The sequence below is a fragment of the Protopterus annectens genome, chromosome 1.part0 (genome assembly GCF_019279795.1).
Source record: "Protopterus annectens isolate FY-2018-M chromosome 1.part0, PAN1.0, whole genome shotgun sequence".
NCBI lineage: Eukaryota > Metazoa > Chordata > Ceratodontiformes > Protopteridae > Protopterus > Protopterus annectens.
In genome coordinates, this window is record NC_056725.1 from 1,492,498,143 (window position 1) to 1,492,511,407 (window position 13,265).

Genomic DNA, 13,265 nt, shown 5'->3' on the forward strand with positions numbered 1-13,265 from the left:
CTCATAGTTCTGCCCTGCTTCTCAGAAAAAAAATAATTTTATGCAAAATTAGTGAAGACTTCAGTCATGGTTAATAATGCAAGACCTTAGAGTTTCATACTTCCTGTTGTTTTCAAAATGCTTGTAGATGCAGAATCTGATCTTCTATTAACATTTTCAAGTGAATTAGAGTAATATAAAATATTTCCTTATTTTGGACCTTTGTCCACATATTCTTTTTGGTTTTGTCTGGACCTCTTGAGTAAAGAAGTTGAGAGTTGTGATTCACTGACTATTTGTAAAAATAATGTCATTCTTCATGACAAAGTCAGCCTTAAATGTAATACTTCTGGCACTCATCCATGCACCCAAAGATGTAGAAGATCTGTGGCATGCAGCCAAAGGTAACAGGCTAGCATTAACCCATGTACACAGAGAGGTAGAACAACTGTTGCTGCTCATAGCCACAGGAATACCTCTCAACCTATTTGTGCAAGAATTCAGGACAAAGCCAAAAATAACTGTGGTGGGGGGGGGGTGGTGGCTATAAAAGCCAAAAACTCAAAATCAAGGGCTGATTTTATATGTTGGTCTTATAAACTTAGAGATAGAATAATATGTTTAGCATTATCATGGATTTTTCTGAAGGACATGAAGTCTGAAACTCATATGTCGGTCATTATCCTCAAAGTAAAATGAAACCAGAAAAAAATACAAACTTTATAAGGAGTAGACTAAAATATGAGGCAAAAATTTGGACATTTTTCAAACTTCTAAACATTTAAGAGTTATATCCACAAGTAGCATAGGCTAGCATTCATCCACACATAAGAGGTAAGACAGCTGTTGAATGTATCTGAAGACAGCATAGGCAAGCTTAGAAGGAAGTAGAACATCTGCTGCTTGTAGTCACAGGCAGTATGAGGTAGCAATCACCCATTCTCAGCAGGGATAGTATTCTGCTTAACACAGAAGTTTCAATTGGGGCATACATTCACACACACATAGAATGGCATGCATAGAAGGAGTCAGAGCAATTGATGATGCTCATAGCCACACGTAGCACAGGCAAGCATTCATCCAAGCACAAGAGGAGGTAAACACTGCTGTACATAGCTGTTGAAAGAACAGATAAGTTACTCATGCATGGCTGGAAGTAAAGTAGTTACAGGGAGTATAGGCTAATGTTCACTGGTCCACAAGAAAAAGTAAAACAGCTGCTGAACTCTCCCACAGGAAGCAATGGTTAACATTCACTAATACACAGAAAACAATATTGCAACTACAGGAAGCATAGGGTAGTATTCACCTTGATACACAGGGAGGTAAAACAGCCACTGCATGTAGCTGCAGGTGGTATAGGTTAGAATTTACCAATACTTAGAACAAGATAAAATAGTTTTGAAACATAGTTGCAGACAATGAAGCCTTCTGTGCGTAACATGCACCCATACACAGAAGAGGGTACAAAACTGCTTTTACATGTGGCTATAGGTAGCCTAGATTAGCATTCATCCATGCATACATTGGGGTAAAAAGTCTGCTGTATATAGCCCCAGACAACATATGCACTGAGGGAGGTAGAACAGCTGCTAGTGCACATACTTGTAGCTAGCAAAAGCTAGCATTCAATCATGCATTGAATGATATAAAGAAGGTGCCACATGTAGATGTGGGCAGCAAATGCTAGCATTTATTCATGCACAGAGGGAAATAGTATAGCTGTTACCCTTGTGGAGCTGCAGGTAGCATATTTGAGAATCCACCCATGCACTGAAGGAGATAAAGCAGTTGTTGCATGTAGCTGCAGATAACATAGGTTAGTCTTGACCCATGCACAGGATGAGGTGGAACAGCAGGCACCCACATCAGTGATGAACTTTGTAGAGCAGCAAGGTAAGCATCAGGCATGGCAAATGATCTAAGAGACAGAGAAGTACATCTGGAACTGGAGGACATAAGACAGAAGGGTGACAAATTGTTGAAAGTAAGGTGCAGCGGGAATGGCCTAGGGATACAAAATGGCGAAGACAAGAGAAGGAAAGGAAGATGAGCCAGGTGTTCTATTTGTGGAAAATCAAGGTGTTCCTCAGACTTGAAATGAACAGGTTGTAGAAAATGAAAGACAGAGGCATCAGTGCAGATAGTGAGGTATTGCAAGCAACGTGTGGAAAAGTGGAGAGAGAGAGAGAGATAAGCCATTTGTAAATCCTGGTATACCCACAGCCTGGCATGGATTATTGCTTAAATATTTGACAGACAAATTTGTCTTCATTAGTAGCTCATACTGGGTCTGGTCTTAGAACAAGAATGGCATAATTTTTTTTTCTTTTGGTAGGAATAATGTATAGTATCTTGCCTGTATGGGCTCACTATACATCCACTAGTGTGCCCTTAGACTTCTCTTTTCATGGGGTTGAGAATTCATTTAAGCTGAATACTTGACATTTTATTTTTCTTAAACCTGGTGCAGAGCTATTAGTCAAGGATATTCTGTGCTATCATTTAAGAAACCAGTTCTTAATCAAGCCATTAATATTTAGATTTCATATTTGTTACATGGCCTATAGATCTTTTTCATCATTTGTGAATGATCCCCATAGACAGTTATTGTTTCATTGTGAGTGTTTACAGTGTTTGAATCTGCAACATCAATTTAGTGGAATCAGTGCAAAAAGTCATATTCACAGTATTTTGTTAGAGCCAATAAGGAGAATTAGAATCGGAACTGACCAATTCTTACTAAGTCAAAATTGAACTTGTAATTATAGTAAGCTCCTAGGTCTTATCAAATGTGATGCCATGAAATTTGATCACAACATAAAGCATGCTTTCTGTAAAACACACACAAAAAATTGGCACCCTATATTGAGCTAAAACTTACTTGAATGACTAGGCTAGGCAAACCATCACCTCTGCTTTAGTGTTACCCACCTCCTAATGCTGCTGCTATGTTTGTCAACCTGCAAGCTACGAAAATAACCATGTCAAAGAAATGCTACAACAAAATAGCCAAATTCACATCTGATATGCATTAGATTCCCATCACAGTATGGTACTAAAACAAATAAATTGGCTGGAATTACCTCATTAGCTCATATTCGCCCAACTAAAAACTACTCACAGTCTAATTTCCAAACATGAAAAATGCCCAACAGTAAAAAATATTATTCAGTCTTAATCCCCATCTTGTATTCTTTGCTCTGTTAATTAATTTTTACTGTTCCCAATTAAATCAAACAATACTGCAGGCGACTTACTGCATTCCTCTTATGTCACCAATCCCCTCTCTCTCAAACAAACTAACAATCTGAAACCCTTCAAGTAACCATTAAAATGACACCTTAAAGTCTCCCATCTTTGCCCATGCCCCACACCTGGCTAATCCACCTAAACTGTTGCCATCCATTCTATTCCACACTCCTCTAAAATGTCCTCTTGAGTAAGTAATCTTCCATCGTATCCTGTACTAGTATGTCTACTTGGCTGTATCCATTGTTCCATACTCCTCTCAAGTTTACGTTCTTATCAAATATCACTTTCCCACCATCCTACTATTATAAAATACTATTGATTTAAACTTTGTTAGTGTAAACACTCATTCTGATCTACTTTTGAATACATTTTCATATATTTGCATTGCCTGCATTATGATTATAGTATGTTTGCATGCTGACGATTCATATGCATGTTCACAATATTTTTATTTTGTCAAGGTTGCATTCTCAAACAATAGTTTTTTCCTCGTTTTATATGTTCAAAGGATTCATTATAATGTGTGTGTGTGCATGTTTCTTTCTCGTTGAATCTTGTTGAGCTTTTCTTCCCGGGGCTTCTGTTGAAAATGACCCCCCCGCCCCCCAGTCTGACAATCCATGTAAACAAAAGCAATAAATAAACTGAAGGTGCCTTTGGTAATCTATTGAAATTCACTTTTAATAGAAAGTAATCCTGCATTATCATTGGCACATACTGATTAAGATGCTACTTGTTTGAGGCAATCTTGTGTAAGATAAAAGACATCACATTTCTACCTTGATAAGAAACTTCATTTTCTATTAACTCAATTACTTTCTAGATCAGCTGAAAATTCAAGAAGTGTTTCACAGTTTAAACATATAGACAACTAAAAGTTATTCGGCAATAACTTACTAAGTGCTTAAAAATAGAATATCTAACTGTATATTATGTGTATATGTATGTAGTACAGGCATCATTTTCAAACCTAGGTGCTTAGGATTCCCTGTCTCTCCCTCTTGGCTGACCTGGCATGACTCACAGTGTAAGTTTCTTCATTGTATGAATTTTTTACTGTTTTTGTAACTGAATGACCTATTTCTAGGCTCTGATACTGCACAGACCTATTTCTAGGCTCTGATACTGCACAGACCTATTTCTAGGCTCTGATACTACACAGACCTATTTCTAGGCACTGATACTGCAGAGACTGATCTATTTTGTTGCAGAAGCTTTATAAGTAGCTAGTGACTTTACTGAATTCCATCCTAAATATTTGTGTTCTTAACTGAACCTGCACCTAGATAAAGTGTATAATCATCAGAGCGATTACTCGCTGCATATGTTTTTATTGCTCACGCACATTGAATAAGTGCATTTATGACCTGAATAACTTGTGCTAGCTATACTGTAGTTGCTTTTACTGACTATTTTGAAGTTGTACAATGATGAACAATTGATTAGTTTTTCTGGTATATCTTTAAAATCTGGCAAGTGTTTGTTATGTTCTTTACTACTAAGTTTTTTTAGCCATAAAACCCATTCCACTCTGAAGTGTGCTTCTTTTACCCCCCCCCCCAACATCTCTGATTGTACTGTTGTAAAATAACTGCCTATTGTTGCTTTAATACTTACCCAAGAATCTCTGCTTTTCTCTTTTTCTAGTCAAGCTCTACATTTACCTACACTAAAGTACTGCAGCTCCTGCAAAACGGTATGCACAGTATTGCAATTGGCCACCACAGTCTCTAACAACAAAAACTTTTTCTCTCCCAACAATTAAACAATGTAGGCTGCAAACATAAAACACATTTATTAAGCTCTCTTTTACCGTGTTGTGTACATTTTGGTCAGCCATAGGGCTCTTTCTGCTTTATTTTTTGCCTTCTTCCTCTGTAACTAAAGTAAACTGATTCATACATTTGTCTCTCTGATCCTAACATTTACAGCTATACCTTGTACCTTTGTGGCTTTCTAACAGGCAGACATAATTTTACTTATTTGTCTGACATTTGAACAAGTAACCCTGATAAAAACCTCAAAATTGTATACTGTTGGTATGTCTTTCCTGCTAAAGGTAAGCAAAATTAAAGTGCTGAGTGTAGGTTTTAGGCCCTTCCATTCAACTTACTGGTGGAGTGGTGTGGTTCTGCCCACTCCATTCCCCCTCACTCCACATGGGCTTGCTTTGCTCCTCTCCCACTCTCAAATCCCATCCAGCCCAAGTATCCTCAAATTTATACTTTCACCTCATTGTCTGGTCACTCCCACAGCCCCTTTCCACCACCATAACTTGTGTTCTCACCCTTTCACTCTTCCCACCTTGTCACCAATCTTCCCCTTTTCCCTGCCCACCTTGGTCTGCCTGATCTGTGTCTTGCCTCTCTCACACTTAACTCTTTCACTCCCTAGCACACCTACTATCTCCTCACATACTCACTATTTCCACCTCTTGATAATGTTCCTTCCCTCACACTGCTTATCTATAGTCACCACCCTTCCCTAATATTTTTCCCTATAACTCTTCCCCTCCTTTTTCCATCACACAATGCTATCCTTATTGCTATCTCTCTCACTTCTAATCTCAATAGCCCTAACCACTTCCTACCACACTGATCTCCATATTTTCCCCTCTTCCCCCACTTTTCCCTTTCGCAGACCTCTTCCAACATATAACCAAGCACCACTGACTATTGCCCCCTCTCTTTTTTGTCTCTCCCCCTTTCAATGTCTTAAATTTAAACTCATGGCCTACCCTGCACTTAATTCTAAGCCCAAACTCAAGTACCCCATTCCCCTTACTGACCACCCTCACCTTTTCCATCTTGTTTTTGCTCTTCTGGTGACATCCATCCTAATTCTGGTCCCTCCCCTCTCTCCACTCCCCCTCCACCTTCATCTGCTGTCCCCCTAAAAACATCCTCAAATATCTCCAGCTTCAAACGTCTCTCTATCTCTGCAACGAACATCCAAAGCCTAAACAACAAAACATCTGAACTTCACGCATGGTTGGCCAAACACAAACCTCACATCCTGGCCCCATCAGAAACCTAGCTAAAATCTCATATCAATTCCTCTGAATTTTTCCCACCTCAATACAATATCTATAGGTCTGATAGGACACCCAAAAAAGGCAGTGGGGTGGCTATCTTGTACTCTGTCTCACTGATGCTAACACCTATAGACATTACCCTGCCTAGTTTCTCCCCCAGCTGAACTACTGCTCCTAGACTGCCACATCAGTAACTATAGGAAGTTTGCTATTGCCTCTATCTATATACCTCCAGGTAAAACACCCCTATCCTTGCACATACTCTCCTGGATAAACACCTCCATCCCCTATGAAACCATCATTCTTGGAGATGTTACTATAGATTGGAACTCCCTTATTGGTAACTTACCCCGACATTTCATAAACCTGTATGGATTCTCACAACTGATTACTACCCCTACCCACTACAGCAAAAATGTTACTGGTTCCACAATTGACTGGATCTTGACCAACTCTCCAAAAAACACTACTGTAACCCATCTAACTTTCCTGACTCTATTAGTGACCATTCTCCCATCTCTATCTTAAGGCCCTCTCCTCATCTCTCTAAGCCCCATCTCTACAGAGATTGTAGGAAACTGAGTAACTTTTCCCCTGCAACCTTTAACTATAGACTCTCTGCCATCAACTGGTCTTTCCTAAAAACTCTCCCGCTCAGTGATGCTGTTACTAAATTCAACCACATTTTCCTTGATGTCCTAAACTCTCCTGCCCCAACTTGCAACATCAGAACCAAATCTAATTTTGCACCCTGGTTCTCCAAAGCTACTCATGCTTTGATGCATGAAAGAGATGCTCTATGGAAAAAATGGCAATCCACTAAAACTCCCACCTTTCTCCAAGGTTATAAGCAGCTCAGAAATCGTGTAAAAATGTATTATTTTGGATAAATGCCAATATTTCACTAAATTTCAAAGCTCTCAACCAAATGACCCCAAAAAATTCCGGAGTACTATCACCTCCCTGCTCCACACTGGTTCTCCTACCATCCCTAACCCTTTCCCCATCACTCTCCCTCTGAAACTGCAGACTTACTCAACAAACACTTCATAGACAGCATCTCTAAACTCCTACCCTCTGGTAACTCTGCTCATCCCATCTATTCTGTCTCACCCTCACCTCCCCCTAAACCTCTATGCTCCTCTGTCTCTCAGCCTTTTACCTTGCGACCTGTTTCTACTAAATATATCAAATCCCTGCTTCTTAAACTAAAACCATGCTCTCCCTCCACTGTTAAACTCCCCCCTCAATTTCTGAAAATTGCTGCTGACTCTATTGCATATCCTGTATCTATCTTAATCAACCTCTACATTCAGGAATCTACTGTACAGGAAAGATGGAAATCCTTCTATACCATTCCTGTGCACAAAGGTGGCAACTCTGTTGAACCCTCTAACTATAGACCAATTGCTATTCTCTCACCACTCTCTAAGATCCTTGAAAAATGTATACATACTCAACTACTGTCTTATCTCATTCATGAAACTCTCCTCACCCCCTCGCAACATGGTTTCCGCCCTAAACACAGTACCTTGAATGCCTTACTATCCTTTACTCAAAAGGTTGCAGATGCTAGGACAACAACCTCCTCATCTCCTGTCTATTCCTTCATCTCTCTAAAGCCTTCAACGCTGTGTCTCATCCCATCCTTCTTAACAAACTCTCAGATTTGAACCTCTCTCATTCTACTCTTGGCTGGTTCCAATCCTACCTTACTGGCAGAAAACAAGCTGTTAGATGGCAGCAGGCTTTCTCACTCTTCCTTGCTGTTCAAACAGGAGTATCCCAAAGCTCCATACTTAGACCGTTCCTTTTCAACATTTTTACCAACAACCTACATTCATCCTGCAGTCTCTCATCTGTAATACAATAAGCAGACGACTCTGCTCTTTTATCTATCTCCAGTACTGTCTCTGAACTACACACATTAACACAGAATTCCTTTATATCTGTTGAAAAATGGCTCAGAAACAATTAACTAATCTTTAACCCTAAGAAAACTCAACTCCTTCTCTTCCTACCTCAGACATTCTTTCACCTTAAATACAAATTTTCTCTTTCCTCCCTAGATGGCAACACTATCTCCCCTGCCTCACTCACCAAACTCCTTGGGGTATTAATTGATGACCAACTTAAATTTGACTTGCACATACAACAGGCCATCAAAAAAAAAAACACCAAAAACTTGGACTACTTTATAGGAACAAGAAAGTCCTCACTACTGCCACTAAATGCACTTTTGCACAGGCATTTCTCTTACCTAGTCTTCTATACGCTTCCCCTATTCATACCAATATCCAAACTACATCAAAGCAGAAACTGGAACAAACATACAACAAAATTGCCAGATTTATTCTAAACCAACCACTCTCATCGCATCACTGCCTCTCACTAAACAAACTTCAGTGGCAGGAATTTCCGCACCTTCTCCTACAATCACAACTCCACACTACCTTTGCCATACTCAACAACTCCTCTGCCTTCCCTGCTCTCACCTCCCATGTTACTCCCTACTCTCCCAAGCCTTGCCAGCATGCTGATTTCTCTCAGTTTATAAACCCAAAAGGAATATTGGCAAACTGCTTTACAAACACTCTGCCTCACTAAATTGGAACAAACTCCCTCTCCATATTAGATCCAACCTTTCCTTTCCTGTTTTAAAAAGGAGTATAAATCCCACCTACTAAACTTGAATTTATGCCGTTGCCTTGACCACACATAGTCTTAGTCGGTCCTACTATATAACCTGTTGCATCTCCTATCTTTCTCTGTTAGTAACATCTGCTTAAACTAATCTCCTAAACCCTTAGCTCTACTACTATAGCCCTACTATAGCCCCCTCCTTTCTCTCCACCCTCCCATTCTACACACTATATATTTTCCCCCCACATCCTATCAATGTCTATAAATTGTCCTTCTTTTGAACAACGATTATCTTTTTGTTTTTACTCTCATATGTAGTACATTTTAGACCACTGCTATCAGTGCAACCCTTAATGTTCATAATTTTTTATTTTGTTTTTCTCTTTGTAATTAATTTCATATTTGTATTGTTATTTTTAGTAGTTTGTGTCCTGTATGTTTATCGTTGCTTATGTTTGGTGGGGGTCTTTCCCTTTGGCTCTCCACTGAAAATGGGTTGCTTACTATCAATGCAATGCAAATAGTTAATAACCTTTTGTTGTTTACAATTATTTTGTATTGTGATTGTTATTTAATATTTGTATAGTGTCACTTTAATTATGTTTGCTGGGGCTTTTCTCCTCGGGTCTCCATGAAAATGGGTTTCTTTGCAAACTCAGTTGGACTAACCTGGTTAACAAATGTGAAACAAATAAATAAAATAAATAAATATTAAATATGAAGTGACAATTTACAATAACTACAAAAAACAAAACAAACAGAAAAGCAGATATAGCACTTTATAGTATCAGAAATTTTCAGAAAATGCTTGTAGCTGACAAACTGACAGCTGAAAAAGTATGTAATTCATTCACCAAATAATGAAGTATAGCTAAGAAAATGACTTGGGAATCTCTCACTATTAATATTTAAATATACATATGAGACTGTGATTCAAGAAAGAGAGTTTTAGTGCCATCTCATAAACAAATTATCACCAAACTGAGACTATATTACATTTTGAGAACAAAGACTTACAACAACCCTCAAATGACATTCATTTATAAACTGCTGGTTCCATTGTGTTTAAAGTATATGCTAACTTCCTCACAGTCTTTGAAGCTGGAAATTTATACCTGACATTATTTCTAAACATCCTGCCTTATAATCTCAGATAAAAGCGAACCTGAGTCAAATGCTGAGTAGAAACACAAGTTTAACAACAGTAAACATAGTACCCGTTAAACTGGTAACAATTTTCATAGCTGCTGAATAGATAAACAACTGTAAGGAATCCAGTATGTCTTAGTAAACTACTTTACAAGAACACAGGAGTAATGCCATTGTATAAGAGTAAGCTTAAATCACCCAGACATTTAATCACTGTTACACACATGCTGTATTTAATCACTATTACACACACGCTGTATTTAATCACTATTACACACAAGCTGTATTTAATCACTATTACACACAAGCTGTATTTAATCACTATTACTCATAAGCTGTTAAGACCACTAGTTTAAAGTTCTTGTTAACTGCTCCGCAGTCCTTGAAACAGATAAACTGTGCTGTGGTCAGATCTTAGGTATTCTGAAAATGAAAAGGAAAATACTGCACGTCCAAATGTTCTGTCCATAACTATTACGGTAGTCAAGCCAAAATCAAAGAGTGGAATAAAAAGCCTTTGTCACAATGCAAGTTTTTCCCTTTGTGTCATTAACAACAGATATTGTTAATGAAATGTGCAATTATGGCCAATAAACTATGTCCTATTAAAACTTAATGAAGAAAAAAGTTGCAGGGTGAAAGTATTCATGTAAAGTATTCAAAACAGAATATTTTAACACAGCTACTTTTACTGATCTTGTAAGTACTAAAAGTTTATCAGAGACAAATTCAGACTGCATGTAACAGCCTCACCCCTTCCCATTAGTTGCAAATTGCAAAGAAACTTCAAACATGGACTCAAAGTCTCAGGAAAATAAAGTTGCTTTGTCCTGTTCCACTTCAATAAACACAAAACACTGAATGACATTTGACGACCTTTATTAGACTTCCATAAACACGGCTGTTAACAAATAGTTATAAATTTCGGTGATAATAAAATCCATGAAAGAAGACATGAAATAACCATAAGGGCAGCGTACTGCTCACCCTTGATAAGCAGCATCCCCCACTTTCTCATTTATCTTTTCACTAACAACGCAGCATTACCCTGCTCACCTTCAATTTATTTAATTATACCACCATCCAGAAAGCAGCTCTGCTTGCTTATTAACTTATCCACTGGAGCAACCGCTCACTTTCAACTTATTGACTTGCACATCCATCACCAGAGGAGGAAAAGAAGAGGGCAAGCCTGTCCCTCTTCTTTACCCACCAGCCTGACCCGTCTTCTAGCAAAGCTTCCATCCTAAGGCCAAACATCATTCGGAGTACCCATTTTCTATAGTCCAGCTAGATCATTAAGACCAGCCCTCATCTGCAAAGATACACAAAACCATACGTTTGATAACCTCCCTCAAAGACACGATACCCACATCTTGAACTATCCCCTAGAACACCTGCATACCTGCCATTCTGATGACCAAAATATCTCATGCAACCAGTGTGTTCAAAACAGCAGAAACAGCCAGCACGACAAATCCGGGTTCCTATTACGCGATCAAAAATCCCTTTAGGCAAATACGAAGACGTTGAACCATATTGCGCAAAGTACGTAAACCCCGAACGGTCAAAACCGCGAATTTCAAAATGTCGATTTGTTTTGGTTGGCCCGTCTATGGTACAGCTTCGTAAGGTAAGTGTGCGATAGATAGGACTTTAGTGTTAGGATTTGGGTTAAGGTAAGTGCATAGATATGTACTGTAAGTAAGAGTTAGTGTAGTGTTAGGTGTAGGGTTTTTTGAGTGTATGTATGTGTATTATTTATTTTGTTTAGGTGTATGTCTGTAGGGTATGTGTGCAGTAGGTACAGACCATAGGGTTAGGGAGAGGTTAAGGAGAGTGCATAGATAATTGTGTTTGTGGGGTTTAGTATAGTGTTGGAAGTAGGGTTTTGGTGCTTTAGTTTAGGTTAGAAGTAGGGTTTGGATAGTGTATGTATGTGGTTTATTTATTTTGTTTGGATAGGTAGTATGTAGCGGGTGGTGGGGTTGGCCGACTATGATAGTTCAATATTTTTTTTTCGTAGTTTAGTGCGTTTGCGGTATAGGGGTCGATGTTTTGGTATTCGCTCATAGGGTTTTTTGCTTTGCTAATACAGACCCGACAAATCCATCATCTTCCAAATCCACTTCCTTCAAACCCCAACTACTTACATCTGCAAAAGAAAGAACACTGTAAATTCATGAAACTGACTTAAAGACATTAAACCCTGTCAAAAAGCACCCTTAAGTCTTCAAACTGCCCCCCATTACATTGCCCTATCTCCCTTATCTCAGCCCAACCCCACTTCACCTGCATAAAATCCTATCACAGCCAAAGCAATAAACATACAACAGCATCAGTGACCTTCAATAAGCACCAAAAGTAAAATGATAATGATACCGACTGAAGATGATGCAACTAAGCATGATATAAGTTAAATATAAACATACCTTACCTGCATCACCTATTGACTGCCATATGCAACAATCTAATAGTCTGCTAAACATTTATGTGGCCAACACTGCAAAAATATCCTCACAGATCCCTGCAAAAAATTTTAAGAGCTGTCTAACTCACAGTTGCCAAATATAGCAGAAGAAAACAAAAAAGACTTACCTACTCTCTTGCAATTTAATCTACCAATGCAGTCAGTATGACAGCAACTGGTGTAAACAATAATAACTCCAATTCCTCCAACTAAACTGAATAACATGAAACATCCATGTCAAACTATTACATTGTAACTATTGGAAAGAAAATACAACAAACAATTCCATATGCGGCTGCCTTGCTGGAAGACCATGAACTCTTCACACCACCCCATCAACCGACATCATCCTTGATCCCCTCTCTTGCAAGTCGAAGCCACCTTCCTTCAACCTACCAAGTAATGCCCAGTCATCCCTTCTCCGTTTGCAACCTCCAAGTGATCTGTAAAATAAGAGACTGTAAATACTTCATTCACACAATCACAGCGTCTTAATGACAGTATGCACCACCACTGGCATAGCTCCTTCATCAACTACATAAAATGCATCTACTACCGCATACAAAACACCAATCAAAATTAGGATGTGTTAACAAAGATACCCGCAAAATTTCCTCCACACCTGACAGAGTCATGGTACAACTGATACCCATGCAAAATAAAACAAATGAATGCATTAAAAGTCCTATTCTATAAATAAATATATCACTCTTTTCCCAGCCAAGTAGTTTCCAC

General features: G+C 38.7%; 1 protein-coding gene across 3 annotated transcripts in view; it reads right to left on the reverse strand.

Moving 5' to 3' along the window:
* Window positions 1-13,265, reverse strand: part of LOC122798656 (leucine-rich repeat and fibronectin type III domain-containing protein 1-like protein) — a 4,504,452-nt gene that overhangs the window by 1,212,932 nt on the left and 3,278,255 nt on the right. The window lies entirely within an intron of this gene.